Source organism: Panicum virgatum, chromosome 5N (assembly GCF_016808335.1).
Source record: "Panicum virgatum strain AP13 chromosome 5N, P.virgatum_v5, whole genome shotgun sequence".
NCBI classification, from domain to species: Eukaryota; Viridiplantae; Streptophyta; class Magnoliopsida; order Poales; family Poaceae; genus Panicum; species Panicum virgatum.
In genome coordinates, this window is record NC_053149.1 from 49,080,423 (window position 1) to 49,089,839 (window position 9,417).

Sequence of the window (9,417 nt, forward strand, 5' to 3'; positions counted from 1 at the left end):
GCGAGAGAAAAAATTGTGAGGATTTATTTGTCCCGCATGCTGCTGCGCAGCATCCTGCCGCCACGCCTTCTTTTCGTTATTCTGTTTTCGTGGATGTTTCTCTTTTCTTCTTCCCCTCCTCCTGCGCTTATTCATTTCTTTTTTGCCTAACAGTTTCGATTAAAATAAAATATTTCCCACATTCTGAAACGTTCGAAACATTCATCACATTTAGATATTTTATAATTGTTTTGAATCAATATTTTTAAACAATTCAGAAAGGCTAGAACTTTTTGATTGTTTCTGGAACATTATGAAATGTTCCAACAATATAAATCTTTTGGATTATTAATTGTTTGAAAATTCAGAATATTTTTATTGGTCCTTTTGAAACAATTTAAATGATTAATCGGCGTTCAGTTTTTGGCAAGGATTTAATGGGCCTCCAGTTACGGCCCGATAGCTTCCGCGAGCCCACGCCGGCGCGCCGCCGGCCTTCAGATTAATCTTTTTATGAAGGGCGAGATGAATAGCGGATACGGTCGCCCGACTCCGTTCCCGCGCTCCATCCCGCAATACAGTCGACCGGCGTAACCGAGTCCGACCAACACATATCCCCCGTCCATAAAACGTAACTCCAGCTCTCCCCATCGCCGATCCCCGAAATCCCTACAACATCCCACTACTGGGAGAAGTTCCCTTCGACATGGCCGCCGCAGGATCTCGCCGTGCTCCAGCGGCCTTCGACTGGGAGATGTTCGATTCCAGCATCCTCATGGGAGAGGTCCCACATCCCGCCGCCGTCTGCGCCGCCAGCAACGGTGGGGAAGTTCGCGTTTCCCTCCGTCTTGCCAAGCCGCCGGCTTCCTCCTACGTCGAGATGTACATCGATGCTGAGCTCCACGACGATGCCACGGTGCTGGCGGCGGACGGGGATCTCCTCCTCATCCACACGGTTGTCGCCATCCGTGACCCGCCGCCCTGCACCTACCAGGGCAACTTCTTTGTGTACAAGGCGCATCAGGATACCCCGTCGTTACGGCTTCTCCCCCAGTGCGATGGTTGGGCTGCTCACGCTCTGCACACTGGCATCTCCTGCCGCGGCGGGGAATTCGTTGTGGCAGCCTTCCATACAAGCATAATTGCTGGCGAAGAAAGTCCGAGCGATGGCGAGGTGGGCGTGCTCTCACGATTCTCGTCATCCACGGAGCAATGGGAGATCAAGGAGCTCCGGATCCCCTTCGATTCAGATAAAGGATTATACCCCGGTTTTATGTGGGACACTGACAAGGTGTTCTCCTTTCGTGGGTTAATGTGCTGGGTTGATTACCACCGTGGCATCCTGTACAGCGATGTTTTCTCCGATTATCCTGGGCTTCAGTTCGTGCAGCTTCCTGGGATCGAGATTTGGGGGTTACTGGCATGACTACTCCGGTGGCCGCCAAATGCCGGAGAAGTATAGGACCGTGGAAGTCAGCGAAGGTATTATCAAGTTTGTGGACGTGGACCATGGCCAATTTGGTCGGACGAAGCGCTCTGGTTTTAGTGTCACCTCTTGGACTTTGAGGACGCTAGAGTTGGAGTGGGAGAAGGACTGCGTGCTCCAAGTCGATGATCTCTGGTGCCTTGAGAAATTCCGTGATTCACCTCTACCACGCTGGGTGCCAGAGTTCCCTGTTGCGAGCAAGCAAAACTCTGATCTTCTCCATTTTGTCTTCTCCATTTTGTGCTCCGGGGGCCTCGCTATAGTGCAAAGGCTTGGATGATTTCGATCAGTGTGAGGCAGAAGCTTCTCAAGTCCTATATGCCTTACACTAATGATTACATCCATTTACCAAAAGAGGACCAAGATTTGGATCTTTCAAGCTTTTTTTCGATATTCCCTTTATCTGTACCAATCTCTACAAGGTCATGGAATGCGGAAACACTAGCCGTTTGGGCACATCTTAGCTTTAATTTACATCTATATAGCCGTTCTGATTTCTTAGTGCGGTGCGGCACTTGCTGGAACAACCTGAAGGAAAAATGTAATACTCTATCTGAAATTGTTCCAATTGTTGTTGTTGACTAGTAAAACGCATCTAAAACATCCGCACGTGTTTTTAGAAAAAAATATTAAACATGCCTGTTATATTCAAAGATCACGCGTAGTAGAGCGATTTTTTATCCAATCGATGTAAACAGCGCATTATCAAAACAAAATTTAAATTAGGTAGCCTAAGTGCAGTTCAACCGAATGAAACCATCATGCTCGCCTTTGAAATAGGATTTTTAAAATCTTCATATTATTTCAAATGACCCATCAACTCACCTGAAATAATATTAAGATGCGGTAATAAGACACGTGACTAGAAAACTACAGCTCGACAATAATACATTTAATCTCCTAAACTTCTATTGTTAATGTAAAAATTAACATAGGTATGATGCGAAGTACGCTCGAAGGATATGATGAAACAGCTGAAAAAAATGTTCCAACACATAATAAGTTTTTTTTCCTGAAAACTTAAATCTCAAACTGTCAAACAACAAAATTGGTCAATAGATGTGGAATACCATAATGAGCTTCCGTATCTGTAAAAGGAAAAAAAAACAAGGGTCTAACTCTTTTCAGTGAGAATAACAGCATGAAAAAAAATGAAGAATAGCTCCTTTAGGAATGTGAAAGCAGAATGCAACATTATCATTTATTATTTAGGCCATGTTTGGATAGGGACGACTAAAGTTTAGTCACCCCTTTTAGTCCTTAGGGAGCCAACCGTATGGACTAAAAGAGAGGCTAAAGGTATTAGTCCCCAAGAGGGTGTATTGGCGTTTACCAGCGTCAATGCTATGTTGTTATGTTCCTGGACAACAAAGCCCGCACCATAGATAATTCTTACGTTACGAATGAATTCACATGCGCACGGAATATTGTTGTAGCATTTTACTTAGAAGTATTATAGTGTTATCGATTTATATTTCCGCAGAGAAGACGGCGGTTAATAAATATGTAAGTTGATGAATAAATCTTGATTGTACATTCAATTGTATAAACAGGAGTAAGATAAAATATGGATAATGAGGTAGTGTGACACACAAGTTAAACATGCTCAAACTCATGGAAAGGCTAAGGCAAGAAGAAAGTAAGAAGAAAGCTATCTAGATTTTTATGTAGTTCTAGTTAATTATACATCTTATACTATACATCTACACCATAAACATGATTATCCTCCGCTCTAGACTCCCAGGTACTACCGGAAGAACCTCACTTGGCTGGCAAAGGAGCCACCAGCCAACTCGACTACTTTATGGACCTCCTACCCCTCTAACCAAACGTGGAGGATTACAGTGAACAGATAGGTCTGTCACCACCTGCTGTCTACCTCTACAACCATTGGAAAGGGTGACATCCATCAACACTTTATTGACCCAAACACCACGTCTGCATTAATAAGTGATACTCTACTATCTTGCTGGAGCCTCCACCCTCTGGATGGACAGACATTATATACCAATGCCGTGGCACTAGATTTACTCTTCTAATCATTCAAGGAATAAAGTATAAATATAAACTAATTATGAAATACATGTCTGACACCGCAGAGTATAAGTCATGCAAATATAAATAATTGGAAGATACATCTATTACATATATCCAAATATTCCAAAGAAATGTAAGATCTAGACCCATACCAAAATCCCTAAGCAATCTCAGGGACCGAAGACTAGCTACTTTAGTCTAAAGTCCATTAGCCTATGATTAACCAAGAGAGAATTGAGAGAATGAGCAACTTGGTGTGTCTCTCCATTTGAGCCCCCCATCTCATATTTATAGATGGGGTACATGGTGTGCACAGCCAGGAACTGCAGCTGTTGCACCTTGAATCGACTTGGAGAGCCAATGGGGAAGCTCCATATGGCAGAGGTAAGTCGGTGAAGCTGGTCCTGGGTTCGGCCGACCCAGTCAGGCCACCAACCGACCTCATCCTTTGCTGAGTGGCTGCCAAGTGTTTAAGAGTGCCACAAAGCGATCCACAAATGTCTTGTGTCGTACCTAATCATGCCATATCGAGTTTTTCTACTATTGATAACATGTCACAGGTCAAGTTAAGAAGGGGAGCAAACTTTACTGCATTGTATTTTATTAGGAGTTTCAGGAATATATTTGAAAGAAGAGTAAATTGCATTTCAAGTCCCCAAACTTGTCACGCGGTTTCACTTAGCTCCCTAAACTCGCAAATCGTCCATCTAGATCCCTAAACCGTGTTAACTATTTCATACGAGGTCCCAAACACACCACGTGAGCATCCGACGCCGATGTGGCATGCCACATGGCACCACAATAGCAAATATTTATAAAAATCCCCCTGCATTATCTCATCTTCTCCCATCTGCTCCTCTCTCTCCCTCACCAATCTCAGTCCGGCCACTAGCGTTGTCGGCCAAATCCACCACTGCATCCTCTCTCCCCCTCTTCCCGCCTCGCACCGGCCCCTCCTCTCGGTGCAGTAGAGGGACCGGATGGGTGCGGCCGCAACCTCACGAAGCCGCGGTTGCCTCAGGCTGGTGCTCCCTACCATTGTCTGCTGGTGATGAGGCGGACCACGGTGAGGTGGGGCGGAGCAACACCGCAACTAGCGCAGCCACAGCCCGCGGCTCGGCTCAGACATATGAAGGCTCGAGCCATCTCCGGAGTTCGTTGGGGCGTGAGAACGCCACCGTGCCGAAGCTCACGTTCGCCATGGAGCGCGTTGGGTAGGCATCCATCTAGGGAAGGTAGTCGTACGGGTCACTATGGGAGAGAGAGATTAGTGAGAGAGAGAGAGAGAGAGAGAGAGCAAATGGGAGAATACAAGACAATGTAGGGAGATTTTACTCTTTTGTAAATGTGGCATGCCACCATGGCGCCACGTGGCATGCCACATCGGTATCGGATGCTCGCGTGGCACGTTGGGGCCTTGGATGGAACACTTAACAAAGTTTAGGGACCTAGATGGATGATTTGAGAGTTTAGGGACATCGGTGAAACTGCAGAACAAGTTTGGGGACTTGAAGTGCAATTTACTCATTGCAAAAACATAAAGAGGGGATGAGAGGAAGCAAACTCTCGACACGAATATTTATCCCGTGGTATCGGTAGGCACTGAGCCACCTCTAGTCCACATTGTTGAACCTCTCAATCGAGTATTGCTTCTTGTTTTCCCCGGTTAGGCCACCAAGACTCACGCCAAGTTCCCCGGTCCCCTTGATCTTGTTTTCCACTAAGGAGCTTCTCCATGAAGGATGGGAGTCTCAACGCCCCTCCACACCAAGTCAGAGGGTCTATGACTTGCTGGCGAACCACCAAAGCTCCAAGAGGCCGGCACACCGAGTACAAGTGTGGTTCACTCAAGAACCAGTCCACAAGGCAACAATACCTTGCTCTCACACTCTCTCAGGAGCTAATTCTAGCACTAACACTCACAAAGTTTATGATAAACCTAAGAATTTGATCAGTGGGTTTTTGGATGGCTTGGAGATCTTAGCTTTTGAACTCCAGTGACCTTAAATGATCTAGGGTGAGGCATATAAATAGGCCAACTCAAGAGCTGTTGCACCAACGGCTAGAAAAAAACAGAGAGGTGTTGGTTGAACTGACGCTCTGCCATGAGGGTGTTTGTTGATGTAGATTTAACCGGTCATCCTACACAAGCTACGTATAGCTGTTGGTCTTCTGACATGCTTGCGTCATAGCACTGACACATTGCATCGACATGTTGTCAGTTCAACCGGTTAACACTTGGTTGCTCGATACTCGACAGGCTCTCTGGATAATGCAACAACCATTGCACCAACACCTTTTTATACACCATCAATTTAATCGGTGCTAGAGGACTTGTCTCAGCAATACCCAGACAATTGCATCGACGCCTTCAACTTTGCATGCATCGTTTTAACCGGTCAGTCACTCAAATCAGGTTCATTGTGGTTCGTATTTCGGTATAACTCTCTACTCTGAACACCAATTTCGATGATCTTGTACTCTATGTAAAGCTTGTAAGATGTTGTACAAGATTCTCTGAAAGTCCACCTCATTAGATCACGTTTTGGGTACCGGTTAAACATGTCGGTTCAATCTACGCTTATGTCGATTTAACCTATCGCTCACACGGATCAGCTTCTTCGTATTTTGATCATAACTCTCTACTCCAAACTCCAATATAGATGATCTTGAACTTTATAGAAAGCTTGTGAAATGCTCTAGAATATTCTCCAGAGATATGATCCACTTGATCTGTCAAAATATAAATATGCATAAGACACTTCCAATTCATTCCTCTTGTTGTCTTGGCTCTGGAGGTTTTCACTGTGTTTCATCTTTGGAATTTATAAAACCCTACAAATATTCATTATTGACTCACATATTAGTTCCATAATCATGTTATCATGCAATCAGAAAAATAAAAAAAACTATAACCTAATAGGGCCATGTTTCTTACATCATTTTACATGCAGTGACTCTGCTCACCGTATTCGTTCCAATCCTTCCTGGTATTGTTCAAGGTTTCTGTGCACGTATCGCTCTTCAATCAGTGTCCTATGCTGTCCTTGATTGCTAACTGTTGTCGACATGCTCAAAGGTCGTGTTGTCGTCGGCCTGCTGCCGGTGAGCAGACTGTCAGTCGTGGATTTCATGGAGCCACCTTCCTCGCCAGCCGGGGACCTCTCTTCATTTCAAAATTATCATTATATATGTTTTAGTTCAACTATCTATTTATGATTTCTTAAAAAATATAACTTGGATATACGACTTATTTCACTTAATAAGTCTTATTCATGTATTGCAATTAGGATATATATATAAGAGGCCGCGGGCCCAACTTCTACTAGCCAAAAGCCCCAAACTAATGGACTGTCGATACAATATTTTAATTGTTTCAGGCTCCAATAATTCTTCATTTTGAGCCACATAACTTTAAGTTGTACAACTTAATTTGATTACAACTAACTTTGACTAACTCAAAAATTAGGTGTTCATGGAGCATATAGTATCCTAATTTTTATTTAAACGTCAGTATTAACAAAATTATACCCAAAGATGACTGAGGGAAACTTATGTATAAACTTACTGAAATTCTGTGTAACTAAGGTATAAACAAATATTTCGATAATCCTTTGAGTTTTTTACTTGCTGACCATCATATAAAGGATAAATCTTGGAACAAACATAAGGCCCAAAATTCAGTTGTATACGTCCTCTAAAAAAAACTTTCAAACTAAAACATACACGCCACTTGTTAGAATGTGTTCGCAAAGTTTGACATTGAGATGACTGATTGCTCAGTGCCACCTAATTGTTGCCGTGGCCGATGGTTTTATATAGTACGGTGCTCCCTCCCTCTTTTGTTATGCCACTTTCAAGGTTGTCATTATATAGTGGTTTTGTACAAATGTTTTAGGAGGTAGAACTTCAACACTTGTTATGCACTTGAATTGGAGGTTTTAAATCCCAGTCCATGCATCATAGGTTGTTATTTATGTTTTGTAATGGATCCCATACTTTTAAAATGATGATGGACCATGATTGTCTGCATTATTTTGACCTCAGCTTAAGCTAAATCAAATTGTTCCTTTGACCCCTTCAGCTCACACGGTGGGGAATGCTGCTGCATTCGTCTTTCCACCCCAATCGTTTGCAAGATGTGTGACTGGTCGAGGCTACCTGGTCAGATTGACGCCTAATAAGAGCAGAAGCAGCAGTAGACATCAAGTTTAAAGACGACCATCACTGCTCCCCGTCTATGTCAGCACAGCTGACGTTCTTCTCAAACCAGAGGCCAGCAGCTTAAGAGCTCTGCCATTCCCGTCGTTGCAGTGCTCACTCTTTCTTCCATTTTCCTTTCGCGAGTGCCCAGCCATGTCAGGTCCGGATGACTCTGCCGCAGCTCCTCTTCAAGGATGCTGCTGCGCCTGTGCCTCTGTGCTGTGGAAGATAGTGAAGGTCATTTTACATGCAGTGACTCTGCTCACCGTATTCGTTCTGATCCTTCCTGGTATTGTTCAAGGCTTCGGTGCACGGATTGCTCTTCAGTCAGTGTGCTACGCTGTCCTTGCTTGCTTGTACATTGGCACCTCGTCCGATCGGGTGGAGAGGATCATTTGCGGTGTGTTTCTTGGCGTCCTTGCTGCAGTGATCGTCGCGGCAGCTCCCAGTGTGAAGGGCAAGAGAGGAGCTCCCGTGACTGTCATGTTCGCCTGCAACCTCGTGGCTCTACTCGTGTACTGCATCTGGAAGATTTGTAAGCTGGTGCAGGCTTGTCTCCGGCGCCTCCGTGTTCGAGGCGAAGCTCCGGCTGCTGATCCGGAGGCGCCACTTGTGAAGGTGCAGAAACCGGAAACAGCCTGTACTGCTCCCGAGCGGCAGACCACGTTCCACATCCACGACCTGCCGCGGAAGTTCTCGTACGATGAGATTCGGGCCGTCACTGGAGACTTCGGGACCATGGTGGGGCGCGGCGGCTCAGCCGAAGTCTTCCGGACGACGGCACGGCGGTCGCCGTCAAGCGGATCACCAGCTACAAGCCCGTCGGCGAGGAAGACTTCCTGAGGGAGATCTCCATCGTGGCGAACGTGCACCAGCGCAGCCTGGTGCGCCTCCTGGGGTACTGCCTCCTGCAAGGGGGGCCGGGCGGCGGCACCCACGGCCAGTACCTGGTCTACCCGTTCTTCGAGAACGGGTCGCTGGACTGGTGGCTGTTCAACGGCGAGGAGCGGCGGCGCCTCCTGCCGTGGCCGACGCGGCGCCGCATCGCCGTCGACGTCGCCAGGGCGCTCGCGTACCTCCACCACGACTGCCGCCGGCAGATCCTGCACCTCGACATCAAGCCGGCCAACATCCTCCTCGACGGCAGCTTCCTGGCTCACGTGTCGGACTTCGGCATCTCCATGTCCATCGCCCAGGACCTGACCAGCGTCGACACCTGCGGGAGGGGAACGCCCGGGTACATGGCGCCGGAGAAATGGTCCAGCTTACTGTCCAACAAGTCCGACGTGTACAGCTACGGCATGATGCTCCTCGAGCTCGTCGGAGGGCGCAGGGGCTACCAGGCCAGCAGGGACTCGTCCGAGACGCCGGACTTCTTGGCGCGCGTCGTGCGGGACAAGATGGCGCGAGGCGAGCTCAAGGACGTGGTGGACGCGGCGATGGTGCCCGTGGACGAGGGGGAGGTGGAGGTGGTGGTGAAGGTGGCGCTCTGCTGCGTCCAGCACCAGCGGGAGCTGAGGCCCAGCATGGTAACGGTTGTGGACATGCTCGAAGGCCGTGTCACCGCCGAGCTGCCGCCGGAGTGCCGTCCGCCGCCCATCGTGAATTTTACGGAGGCTCTTTCTGCGCCAGTCACGCGAAACGGTGGCACTGCCAATAATAATGTTTCTTCATTTCAGTAGTTTGTATTTGAAAGTTTGCTTCAAATACAG

The 9,417-nt window shown here is 46.9% G+C and overlaps 1 pseudogene; it reads left to right on the forward strand.

The window, feature by feature from the left end:
- The first annotated feature begins 7,694 nt into the window (after positions 1-7,694).
- LOC120676031 lies at positions 7,695-9,417 on the forward strand (annotated as a pseudogene).